Below are 14,185 nucleotides of genomic sequence, written 5' to 3' on the forward strand. Positions count from 1 at the left end.
AGATGGGTGCGACCTCGCAAAAATTGGTGGAAAGGGCTCAACAACTTTCGGGCAAGACTGTGGGGTCCCTGATGCCTCTGAAGGGTATTATTTGCCTCAGATATTCATGACGACCACGTACACCATTTTAGAGAGTTTATATAATTTCCTCACAAAGTGTTCTCTGGCACTCAAAGAAAAATGAAGTATGAACAACTCAGGCTGCCGACTCATTGAAAGTGGGAGGAAAAGTAGAGCAGCACTGAGCGCTATCGCGTGCAAAGTATGGCGACAAGCAGTACGCTGCCACTTCGGTCTTGGTTACTCATTCCGGCTTGCGATGTCTAGTGGAAATTTATCAGGGAAGAACAGGATAGTTGTAATGAACAACTAACTCCTTCCCACTTCGGGCAGTTTTGCCTGGACCAGAGCCTGTGTTTGCAGACATTGCTTGTACGGCTAACATCCCTGTCGAAGCCAGAGGTTCTAACGCGCTTTGCACAATTACAGGCGCGTCGTAGGATGTTTCTCCCGGCTAAACCGCGTAATCCTCGCAGCTCATATTTCTCACAGGAATGGCATTTTATCGTAAGTATTTTTCATTATCGAATATTAGTTTGGAGTACTTACCTGCTTTGACCAGAAGTCTCATGTTCCCATCGTATGCGGCAGCGGCGATGCCGGTGCCATCACTGGGGCAGCGGCTCGTCTTGCATCGCCACTGCCGCATACGATGGGAACATCCGGCTTCTTCTTGTTGAATCAGGCAAGTACCACAAACCAATATTTGTATTAAAAATACGACAAAATGTCATTTCTATGCGAAATTTGAACTGCCAGGATTCCGCGGTTTAGCTGGGATAAGCATTTACAGATACATACATGCTATATGAAGTTTAGCTCTTAAGAGTTCCTACAGAATCGTTTCAGGTGCATAAAGTTTTCAACCAGGCCAGTGCGTTTTCCAGGGGCTATCTGGCCGATAAAAGTTGTCACAGGGTGACTCAGAGCCGCATATCACATATGCATGACTGCATATATGTGTGCAAATTACTGCTCTGTGGCGACGTTGAGATGAACCCTGGACCGAGCTCTGGCCTTACCTTCGCAAATGTTTTAGAGGGACAGGCTGCAATACTTAAAGACATTGACGAACTTAAATCGCAGTTGTCTGTTTCCAATGCATCGATAGCTGCCCTCAGTGTTAAACTATGTGAAATAGGAAAAACTGTGAATTACATAAGCTCGTGCACATGTAAAATTCATAGCCTAGACCAATCTTTACATCATGTCCAATCTGCCATAACACTGCATTCAGAGAAACTCGTTGACCTAGAAGATTACACCCGCCGCTCGAACCTGGTTATTTATGGAATTCCGGAAGATGAAAATGAAACAGTATCCCAGCTTAATGATAAAGTAATCGCCGATCTGTTTGAAAACAAGCTTGCTGTGCAATGCCATTCTGTTGGAAGAATTCATACGCTAGGAAGGACGGGAGTAAACCGTCCTGTTATTTTGTATCAGTATCTTCAGAACTATAGCGAGAAGCAAGCAGTGCTGAAGAACGCTAAAAAACTAAAGGGAACTAATGTTTTCATTGAAAATGACTATTCACGCTGCACACTTCGAAGGCGGAGATTACTTTGGGAAAGTGCTAAGGGCGAAAAAGACAGTGGGAAAAAGGTGTTTTTGCTGAATGATAAGCTGCAGATAGATAACGACATATTTGTATGGGACGGCCAAAGCAACACTCGGGTAAAAATTTCGCGCTCACCTGCTTTAACGGAACACGCATGACCAGTCCCTTCATCTGCACCAGACTATCTGCGCCTTCTAGACATTAACGCTCCAATTATAGTAAATAAAACTACTGAACTTGAAAGTATTCTTTTATGCTATGACCCTCATGTGACCGTAATTACTGAAACGTGGTTTCACGAAGAAATAAGCGACCAAGACGTTGTCCTGGATTCATATTCCATTTTTAGACGAGACAGACCTTCTCGTGGTGGTGGGGTTGCTTTCATACTACCCAATGGTCCAAAAGGTACATTGTTAGAGCAAATAGATTATCACAAAAGTCTGTGTCTTCGAGTTGACTGCTATGGAGATTCGTTTATATTGTTTGCGACGTACCGCCCTCCTTCCGCCAGCATTGATTTTCTAACTAAAATACATGACCTTCTTGTGATGTACAGCAGAAAGTGTATAATAATTGCCGGAGATCTTAACTTACCTGAATTCCCTTGGCCCAACCTTTCATCGAACTCACCTCATGAAAGCGTTGACTCGGACATTATGTCGGCTTGTGATCTCACACAAGCTGTTAATATTCCAACGAGAGTACAGGGCACATCATCCTCCGTATTAGATCTGATTTTACACAGCCGATCATTTAGTGATGTTAGTGTTCAAGTAGAAGATGGCATCTCCGATCACAAGTTGGTACTGTTTACATGCAATATGCGTATAGCTAATTGCCCACCAGTTCGGTGCAGGAAGACCGTTAGGGATTTTACCAGGGCTAACGATGAATCTGTTCTTGATTACCTCGAAATGACCCTAGATAACTTTTCTGAGGGCGATGTGAATGACCTATGGAACAAATTTAAGTCCCATTGCCACTTTTGCATTGATAACTTCATCCCAAGTAAAACTAAAACTGCTCGCCGAAAATCTCCGTGGATTACCCGCGAAATAATTCATTTAATTCGCAAAGTCAAACGGCTTAGAAAACGCAAGACTAGTAATTGTGTACTTCAAAACCTAAGGCGTGCATTGGCAGAAAAACTTCGTGTCAGCAAACAATATTTTTATTCCAATACATTAGCTGAATTCCCCTTCATGGATCACTGCCTTGTCGTGGCGGAGGGGCTTGCGAAACTCGATGAAGTCGTGAGCTCTGCTGTGTAGGGCCACCCAAGATAGACAGGTCACGGCAGAGAGTTCTGACAAAATGTGATTCACTGGAGAAGGTAATGGCAACCCACTCCAGTATTTCCTGCCAAGAAAACCCTATGGCCAGTCACAATACCATTATCGATATGGCGCCGGAAGATGAGCCCCCCAGGTTGGAAGGCGTCCCACATGTTACTGGGGATGAACAAAGGGCGATTCCTAGTAGCTCCAGGACGAATGAAGCGGCTGGGCTAAAGCCAAAGGGACGCTCAGTTGTGGATGTGTCGGGAAGCGACCGGAAAGTCCGATGTTGCAAGGAGATATATCACATAGCAACATGGAATGTAAGGTCTATGACGCAAGGTAAACTGGATATCGTCAAGCGAGAAATGGACAGATTGAACACTGATATCTTGGGTATCAGCGAGCTCAAGTGGACCGGAATGGGAGAATTTAACTCCGGCGACCATTATGTCTTTTATTGTGGGCACGAATCCAAGAGAAGGAATGGGGTCGCTCTCATAGTAAACAGAAGAATGGGCAAAGCAGTGCTAGGCTACAACCCCAAAAACGACCGAATGATTTCACTTCGGATCCAAGGTCAGCCTTTTAACATAACAGTTATCCAAGTCTATGCACCGACCACTGCTGCTAAAGAAGCTGACGTTGAGAGATTTTATGCGGACCTACAATGCCTTTTAGACCGCACCCCATCATCAGACGTCGTTTTTCTCATAGGAGACTGGAATGCTAAGGTCGGTAGTGAAGAAATATCCGGAATTACAGGCAAGTTCGGTCTTGGTGAGCCAAATGAAGCTGGGCAGAGGCTAGTAGAGTTCTGTCAAGAAAACAACCTGACCATAGCGAATACTCATTTTCAACAGCACAAGAGGCGCCTGTACACATGGATTTCACCGGACGGTCTGTACAGGAATCAGATCGATTATATTATTTGCCGGCAGAGATGGAGAAGCGCTATACAAGCAGTAAAAACAAGGCCTGGGGCCGATTGTGGCACCGATCATCAGCTTCTTGTTGCCAAAATTAAGCTTCGATTGAGGAAAACGCAGAAAACCAGAAGGCCTTTCAGGTATGATCTGGATCAGATTCCATTAGAATATGCTGTGGAAGTGAGGAATCGATTTCAAGAATTAGATCTAGAAGACAAAGAGCCCGAAGAGATGTGGACTGATGTTCGTGATATAATACAAGAAGTTGCTACTAAGGTAGTTCCAAAGCAAAAGAAATGCAAAAAAGCAAACTGGTTATCTGAAGAGGCTTTGCAAATAGCTGAGGAAAGGAGGATGGCAAAAGGTATGGGGGAAAGAGAAAGATACAAGGTTCTCAATGCGGATTTTCAGAAAATAGCAAGGAGAGATAAGAATGCCTTCCTGAACATACTGTGTCAAGCAGTTGAGGACAACAGCCAATTAAGGAACACAAGAGCTCTGTATAAGACAATCAAGGATATCAAAGGAAGCTTCTGTGCTAAGCTGGGCGTGATAAAGGACAAACGAGGCAAGGACCTCACTGAAGCCTCAGAGATAAAGAAGAGGTGGCAGGAATACACAGAAGAACTGTACAAGAAGGACCCGGATGTGCAAACCCAACATAGGACGGTTGTGATTACTGATCTCGAGCCGGGCATCCTGAAGAGTGAGATTGAATGGGCCTTAGCCAGCCTTGCTAAGAACAAAGCTAGCGGAATTGATGGTATTCCAGCTGAGTTGCTTCAAAACCTCAACCACGACGCTGTTAACACACTGCATACATTATGTCAAAAGATTTGGACAACCCTGCAGTGGCCACAGGATTGGAGGAGGTCAGTTTACATCCCCATTCCAAAGAAAGGCAGTGCCAAAGATTGTTCCAACTACCGCACGATCGCGCTTATTTCGCATGCTAGCAATGTGATGTTAAAAATCCTGCAAGGTAGGCTGCAGCAGTATGTGAATCGGGAGCTTCCGGACGTGCAAGCTGGGTTTCGCAAGGGCAGAGGAACTAGAGACCAAATTGCCAACCTTCGCTGGATCATGGAAAAAGCAAGAGAGTTCCAGAAACCCATTTACTTCTGCTTTATTGATTATGCGAAAGCGTTTGACTGCGTAGATCACAGCAGATTGTGGCAAGCTCTCCAAGAGATGGGAGTTCCAATTCACCTCATCTGTCTCCTCAGGAACCTTTATGAAGGGCAAGAGGCCACAGTCAGAACTGGGCATGGTCTTACTGATTGGTTTCCGACTGAGAAAGGGGTGAGGCAAGGCTGCATACTGTCGCCCTGCCTATTTAACCTATATGCAGAGTGCATCATGAGGAAGGCCGGTCTGGACGAGTCTTCAGCTGGAGTGAAGATTGCTGGAAAACGTATCAACAACCTTAGATATGCGGATGATACCACTTTAATGGCAGAAAGTGAAGTGGAACTCAAGAGTCTTCTGATGCGCGTACAAGAAGAGAGTGAGAAGTTTGGGCTTAAACTGAACATTAAAAAGACGAAGATCATGGCGTCTTGCCCTATCAAGTCCTGGAGCATCAATGGGCAAGAAGTGGAAGCTGTGACAGATTTTCTGTTCTTGGGCGCCAAGATTACCTCGGAAGGAGACTGCAGCCAAAAAATTAGGAGACGCCTGCTTCTGGGAAAGAGAGCAATGGTTAGCCTTGACCGCCTAGTAAAGAGCAGAGACATTAGTCTGCCAACCAAGATCCGTATAACCCGTGCTATGGTCTTTCCAGTTGTGATGTATGGATGCGAGAGTTGGACTGTGAAAAAGGCTGACCGCCGAAGAATTGACGCGTTTGAATTGTGGTGCTGGCGAAGACTCTTAAGAGTTCCTTGGACTGCCAGAAGATCAAATCAGTCGATATTGTCGACCATAAACCCTGACTGCTCATTGGAGGGTCAAATTCTAAAGTTAAAGCTCAGCTACTTTGGTCATCTGATGAGAAGAGAGGAGTCGCTGGAGAAAGATTTGATGTTGGGAAAGGTTGAGGGTCGCCGGAGAAGGGGTAGGCAGCGAACGCGATGGTTAGATGGCATTCTCGAGGCATTGCAGATGAAGCTATGTGATGTTAAGAAGATAGTGAGAGACCGGAAAGCGTGGCGTGACATGGTCCATAGGGTCACGAAGAGTCGGACACGACTGAACGCCTGAACTGGAACTGAACTGATTAGCTGAATTCATCAAAAGTAACCCTGCCAAATTTTGGCGCCACCTTAATCATGAAGGACGCAAAACCGTCGATCGTGTCAAGGTCGGCGAAAACGTTGTTCGCGACAGGTCACAAATAGCCAAGGAGTTCAATCATTTCTTTCAGTAAGTTTTTTCGAATCCCCGTCCCCATCCTAGTTTTTACAATAACACGACCAGCGTTAGCCCGGAATTCATAACATATGAAGGAATTTTTTCACTACTTCTCAATTTGAAGCCAAAATCGTCTTGTGGCCCTGATGGCATCCTAAACGTATTCCTGCGACGTTACGCTGAATCACTAGCACACTTTCTTGTTATTATATTTCGTTCATCACTTTCTACTGGCGATGTTCCATCTGTCTGGAGGGTTGCCCGTGTTGTGCCTTTTTCAAGAAAGGCAACCGCGATCAGTTAACCAACTACCGCCCGATATCTCTCACCAGCACTGCATGCAAACTTATGGAACATATTATTTCGAACTACATATCTGACTTCCTAGATAAGAACGACGTTCTCTCCCCATTTCAGCATGGTTTTCGCAAAGGGTTGTCGACAACTACTCAACTGGTTTCCACAATACATTCCTTTTCTTCGGTACTCGATAATGCTGGCCAAATTGATGTAATATTTCTCGATTTTGAGCAAAGCATTCGACATGGTTACGCATTCCGGTCTATTATATAAACTTGACGAGCTGGGTATACCTCAAACTGGGCTTAATTGGATTTCATCATATCTAGACATGCGCCAGCAGTTTGTTGATTTTGAAGGCCATTATTCAGACTGCCTTTCCGTAACCTCCGGTGTTCCGCAAGGAAGCGTGATATGTCCTCTTCTTTTTTTAATTTATGTGAATGACTTGACTGCCTCTATCCATGAAAGTGTGAATATTCGTTTATTTGCAGACGACTGCCTGCTCTTCAGGGCTATTAATAATACAAGTGATCAAGTTGTTCTAAATAAAAGTATTAACGCTGTTTCTGACTGGTGTGAAAAGTGGGATATGAAACTTAACGTCAATAAAACCGTGTTCGTGCGCATCACGAACAAAAAATCGTACCATTTTTACCGATACACTATCAAGGACACCCTTATAACTGAAACCGGCAGCTTCAAATATTTAGGAGTTACAATTAACAATCACTTGAACGGGTCCCCCCATATTCAGAACATCTGCTCATCTGCCCGTCGCAAACTTGGTCAACTGAGACATAGGCTCAAGCACTGCACCTCCGATGTAAAGCGTCTAGCATACAATTGTTTAGTCCGTTCCAAAGCTAGAATATGCCTGCGAAGTCTGGGATCCTTATACAAAGCAGGATATTAATAAGTTAGAGCAAGTACAAAGATCAGCAGTACGCTTCATATATAACCGCTTCCGCAGACATGATTCACCGTCACAGTTGATAAGAATAAATGAAATCGAATCATTAGCGTCTCGGAGAAGGTTAGCAAGAATAAAATTCCTCTTCAACATCTATTATCGCACACTCCGTATGAATCCTTCGTTGTATTTTCAACCCTCATCGTCCACAGTTACGAGGCGTCATCATCCTCATAAACTAACTCCTGTATTTGCCCGCACAAATCAATTCAAATATTCATTTTTCCCAAGGACTTTAACCGAGTGGAATGGTTTGCCTTCGCATGTGTTTATTTATTTATTTATTATTTATTTATTTCAGGAATACTGCCAGCCTTCACAGAAGGCCTTAGGCAGGAGTGGGATTACATACATTGTTAAAATACACAGCAGAAAAGAAAAACCAGCTTAACAAGAGGAAAAACCTAAGAAATAAAAAATCATCCCGGTGTCGACCTGCCACCAAATTATAGATTAAAATACTAACACATCAACACGCTGTTCGTACAGTGAAATTGACAACAAAAACAAAAAAAAAAAAGATACATTAGAAGCAGACATTGAAACCACATGTGCAAGGAAATGGTAGGAGCAATATAGGAGCAAAATACCCGAACAGATAACCAATGGTAAACCACATGTACCAGAAACGCCAACAGTAATAAAGAAGCACTACACGTGAATATATCAAGAACACTTTTTCAATTTTGATAACATAGACTCGACGGTCGGGCATTCTGCAATATCAGCAGGAAGTGCGTTCCACTCACTGACTGTTCTAGGGAAGAAAGAATTTTTAAACACGTTGGTTTTGCAGGTGTACTCTTTCATTTTTTTAGAGTGATGTGCACGCGTATTGCGCCGAATAACAGGTTCGATATATAGATTCTGGTTTATTCCTAGCTTGGAATAGTAGAGAAGATGCATGTACTTCAGTCGTTCAAAGGTACAAAGATGTCCTCTCCGCAATTCAACAATTTTTGAAGCAATAACGTCTATTTTTTTGTAATATATCAAAATGTGTTCTTGTTCTTTCCTTCTGCTCTCTTCTTTCCACGGAAAAATGTACTGTACATAGGTGTGTATAACGATGCTCGATTGTGCCCCATTCCTGCCAGGGCCTTTTTATGGCCTGTAGTATTGTATAAATAAATAAATAAATAAATAAATAAATAAATAAATAAATAAATAAATAAATAAATAAATAAATAAATAAATAAATAAATAAATAAATAAATAAATAAATAAATAAATAAATAAATAAATAAATAAATAAATAAATAAATAAATAAATAAATAAATAAATAAATAAATAAATAAATAAATAAATAAATAAATAAATAAATAAATAAATAAATAAATAAATAAATAAATAAATAAATAAAGCACACGGTAAGTATACGGAGCGATAACACATGACGGGTAGCCACTCTCAAGCGGACAGGCTGTGCTGGTTCAAAGGTAGTCATTGTCATTGTAGATGGTATTCGCTTTTCAGCAGGGCCTCGCAAGTGACGTAAATTTCAAGAGGCGCAGCCTACATACTTCTGGAGCCTTTTCCCCATTGATCAGCGGTGCCAGCATTGTCAGAATTTATTTCAAGCTTGGTTTTACCACGAGTACAATCTTGAAATTGGCTTTACTCGGAATACTGTGTGGCTTTAGTTTTCACCTCAAAAGAAGCTTGTCTTAATTTAAACCTCCTCCATGGTTGTACCTTTTTGTTCGGAAGTAACAATTTGTGAGTTTCATGGGAATTACGCTCGTTGGCATTTAGTTGAACGTCACTGAAATGGTCGGTTGTTGTGATCGCCGCACGCTTGGAAAACCTGCAGTTAGCTAGTTCGCAGTATACAGGCCACAGGATTTCCCCTGGACAACTAAGTGCCCAGGACATATATGGCTGTCCTTACTCCTTACTAGAACATAGCTGTCTTTGGCCGAGAGGAGAACTGGGCTCTAGACTCGCCCGTCTTAATACCGCGTCTTACCAATAGTCGATTACCACTGAAGAGCGTCGGAATGTCCATGAAGGGCGAACCTTCCCGCATTACATGTCATTCATTTGCTTGTTCATTTATGGATTTCTCGAATGCCCTTTGCTAGTGTTACATGACAGCTACGCTATTACAACTTTTTCGCGGCTCTTAATGAATACCACGAAGGATTCGGGATGAGTGCGGTGAATTCCGTCGGCTGAAAAGTCGACGTATTTTAGTTCGTAAATTATTTGGGAATAGTTTGCATGTTGAGTGAGAAGATTATGTAGCCATTGTTTATATTTTTGAACAGAGAGCTATGCGATGGCTATCTTATAGGCAGAAAGATTTGTGATCTGGGAAACCTCCTCTCCCAGCCGGCGCTGCCACGACACTCGCTGGGGTAGTGGTGATCGGCCGCAGTGAAGGAAGAGGAAACTGGTTTTTCACAAAGTATACGCACAAATGGATTGGATGTCATATACTGAATTGATTTTTACTTTTGCAGATTTTTATTTTAGAAACATCTAAGATCTTTTCGGTAGGGTCTTTTATAAAAGCCGGACTCTATACAACAAGGTGGGCATTATATGTGTGATGTAGCTGAATATTCATGTACTGATTAATTAGAAGAAGCAATCAGTTACACATTCTCGGTTTTAGGGGTAGGCTATATTGCTTAACTGGATGCGGTAATCCACTTTTTTCACAAAATGTGGCGCAGTCTTGGAGTGGTTGAAAATTCGTCTGATACTGGCTGGAAACGTCCTTGGGAGATGCAGCGGCCAGCGAAATGACCCAGCGAAATTTAAACCTACAAAAAAATGGTCGATTGGTGTAACGACTGGCAGATGGAGTTAAAGAAGTCTGTGTTCATGTCAGTACTATGAAAAAGAACGTCCCTGTTTTGAATTATTAAATAAATGATTACATGCTCGAAAGAGTTGATCAGTATAAATACCTATGCACAACATTTACATCAGATCTACGATGGAATACCCCCATTGAAAATGTCATTTCCAAAGCTGTTAAAACACTATGGTAGCTGCGACGCACTATGCACAGTGTTACCCTGGATGTAAAGTGCCTGGCTTACAAAACCCTATTCAGACCAATTATTGAATATGCTAAAGTAGTATGGGATCCTCACACAGCAACTAATTGTCACATGCGAGATAGGATTCAGCGACTCTCTGCTAACAAGCCTAACTGCCAATGCAAGAACAAGGAAACAGAACCAGGCATGAAAGACTAAAAACTCTTTGCCTCATTACCAATAATTATCTAAAAATTAATAAATCAGATTACTTTGCGATCAAAACTAATAAGACATCAAGGCATCGTCATAGTAGGTTCATCCCAATGCCGGCTATAAAAATAATTGCTTCAAGTTTAGTTATTTTCTGCGAACTTGTAAAGAATGCAACTCTGTTTCAGATTCTGCTGTTCGATCTTCATCATTATGTGAATTTGTACGCCATTTAGAAAATTTCATTTATGGCACTAGCAGAGGACAATGAGGTCATATTGCTGTTGTGTAAGATGACTGTTGTTCCGATTTCTGTGTGATGCATTTTTGTTTTGTTTGTGTGTGTGTATTCAGAGACGATTTTTGATTTACTATTAGTTTTCATTGCGCTCTGTATTGCTTATTTGTTCGTTTTGTATTTTCCACTCCTGTTACAACCCCTTATGGTGGCTGACAATATTAATAAGGGAAATGAAATGTGTTCTTGACAGCTACCGCCATCTATCTAATACGCCTGTCACGAATATTAACTATACACATGGCCTCTGTGATAAGCTACGGCTACGCCGATTGCGGAGGCCATGAACTGCACATGAGCAGCTTGGGTTGGTGGTTTGTTTTCAACCAAGGGAGAGGCGCGCATGCGCAGAGCGACCTCGTGAATAAGGCGGATTGAAGGCAGGGCGTGCGCCACGATGACCTGTGAACGCAACAGACTCGGCTCCAGAAGAAGACAAACGTAGTAGAAGGCGGCGACTGGCACAGGAGGCGTTACATCAAGGGATATGAGGCCTTGCTCTGTGGTCTTTGTAGTACGGCTGGTGATAAGATGAGTCGACTATGTGATTTGAAATATCAACGCCAAAAGAGATGGGCACGGATAAACAGTGCTTTTCAGACAAAGACAAGACAAGAGTGGGCAGCACGGGCTGTCCACTCTTGTCTTGTCTTTGTCTGAAAAGCGCTGTTATTCGTGAAGGTAAACCAACTCTCCCGAACATCCACCCTGAAAAGAAATGGATTTGAAAGCTGGTAAATTTATTCTGCCGGATTGTATATGTAACAATATGAAATGGCATCACTGCACGTTGTAGCATCGCAGTAATTAGGTTAACTTGTTCATTAATGTATAACAAAAAAAATCTCTACTTTACACCGAAAAAAGTTTTCAAGGCCGTTTTATAGGTAAGCAGTGCGGGAAAGCCAAGTCAGCGTGCTTTGAAACGCCTGTTTATCACGTCGTATATTTAGAACCACACTCTAAATAAGGAAAGCTTCAAAACTATGGGCATGATATTACATTGTGATGGATTTGAATCTCAGTATATAGGCATACCTGCCCCCACAGAGAGTAATAAATTTTAGATGTTATTACTGCCATTATTTAGCGATATCACCTGCTTAATGTTCGCGCGCTATATAATCAACCTGCTCAGACTGCACCCACTAACCTCTCCATTAGGTAAAACAAACTTTATAAACATAAAAATTCCGTCTTTAGACTGACTTCAAGCTGCTTCTCACCCGTCTGGATTATGCTGAAACTTTCCTCAGAGATTTACGCGAGCATGCAAAGGCACGTGCTGATACAGTGACGTAGAAATGAGCTTCTTCGAATAAGCTTATTTAGTGAAATATGGTGTTTAACACCCCGGTTGGCTTTTACGAGCCGTGGAAGTTCGTCATAAGCATGCAGTCGTTTTTGCCTTATGAGGAGTCCAGCTTGTCACTTCTTCCTTCTTGTACTTGGTGCTCAGCTCCATGCAGCTGTAGATAGTTTAGAAGACAGCGAGCTTAAAGGGGATGGATATTTGAAACTTGCAAGAAGGCAATGCGAATCTTCTTAGTACTAGAGTTTGAAATGGTAACGCAAACGCTAAATATATTGACGTTTGCGTTTAAACGTCTTCACAGTGCAGAGCACTAGATACGTTTCCAGAAGTAAACCGACCACCGAAAAAAAAAAAATTGCTCGCGAAGCTTTGTTTGGCTTCGTCGGATGATGCACGGCCGCATGTTGACAAGCCAGCGAAAAAAAAATTTCCTTGATCACTGCTGAGTCTGCACTAGAGAAATGTGTAAGTCTGAGCGCGCGGTGTTGTCCGCGACTTTTGCAACAACATTCCAACTTTTGCAGTGGCACTTGGAGAATTGTTTTGCGTTGTCAACACAGCAGCGCTCAAGCTTACCCATTTCTCCAGTCCAGATTCTGCAGCATTCACAAAATTTACCTTTTTTTTTTCTTATTGCATTGCTCTCGGGAAAGGTTTGCAGCGATGCGCAAACTTTTGGTGACATCACACCCTATGATGTCAGAAAACGTCGAGATACTTCCCACACTTCCCGTCCACTCAGACACGTGACCGGAGACTGAGAACCGAAACCGGAAGTTTGCTCTCAATTACACTTAATTGGTTCTAATTAGTTACCTAATTAACCAAATCTACCATTTTGTTCATTGCATACCTTTTCTTGACGCTCTACCAGTTGGTACCATACTTTTTCCATTATACATACTAGTTTCTCTTTTACAGCTTCGACAAGGTCACGTACATGCAAAACCCTCTTTATTTTATTTATATACCTAATACTGCGGACCTCATGTAGTCCAAGCAAGAAGGGCAGATGGCAAAAGAATTTCAATGCACCATAAAATTTGTACAGAAAGAAAAATGTTTTAACGCATCACAGAAAACAGCCACACTTCCCGTCCACTCAGACACGTGACCGGAGACTGAGAACCGAAACCGGAAGTTTGCTCTCAATTACACCTAATTGGTTCTAATTAGTTACCTATTCAACCAAATCTACCATTTTGTTCATTGCATACCTTTCCTTGACGCTCTACCAGTTGGTACCATACTTTTTCCATTATACATGCTAGTTTCTCTTTTACAGCTTCGACAAGGTCACGTACATGCAAAACCCTCTTTATTTTATTTATATACCTAATACTGCGGACCTCATGTAGTCCAAGCAAGAAGGGCAGATGGCAAAAGAATTTCAATGCACCATAAAATTTGTACAGAAAGAAAAATGTTTTAACGCATCACAGAAAACAGGCAGCAAATGACAGCTACATTGTATTACAACTTTTCTTTTACAGTATAGTGCTCAGCGTTCTTTCAAAAACTTCACTGACGATAGATTCAGGCAATAAATTCCACTCGTTTATTGTGCGCTGAAAGTATGAATATTTGAACAGATTGAGATGTGCGCATGTTTATTACGTGGTTGTACGTGTATATTGACATAAAGGCAGAAACAGGGTCGTCCAGTCTAGAGGGGAATCCCCGCGCAGGTGCTACACGCTCTTGGCTATCACACTGACACGCATAAGGTAATTATGTGCCTCGAAAGCTTTCCTGTTACTTTGCAATACACCTGGTTTTAATGGGCAAAAATGTACTAAATAATAGCTGTTGCACCGAAACAAAAATAAACATAACGTTTTGCTGTGTTGAGATAAATCAAACTGTCCATGCGATGACAAAGAAAGGACAGCATGACGTCTGTGCGTAAC

This window comes from Amblyomma maculatum, chromosome 1, assembly GCF_055883805.1.
Source record: "Amblyomma maculatum isolate TAMU_Amacu chromosome 1, ASM5588380v1, whole genome shotgun sequence".
Lineage (NCBI taxonomy): Eukaryota > Metazoa > Arthropoda > Arachnida > Ixodida > Ixodidae > Amblyomma > Amblyomma maculatum.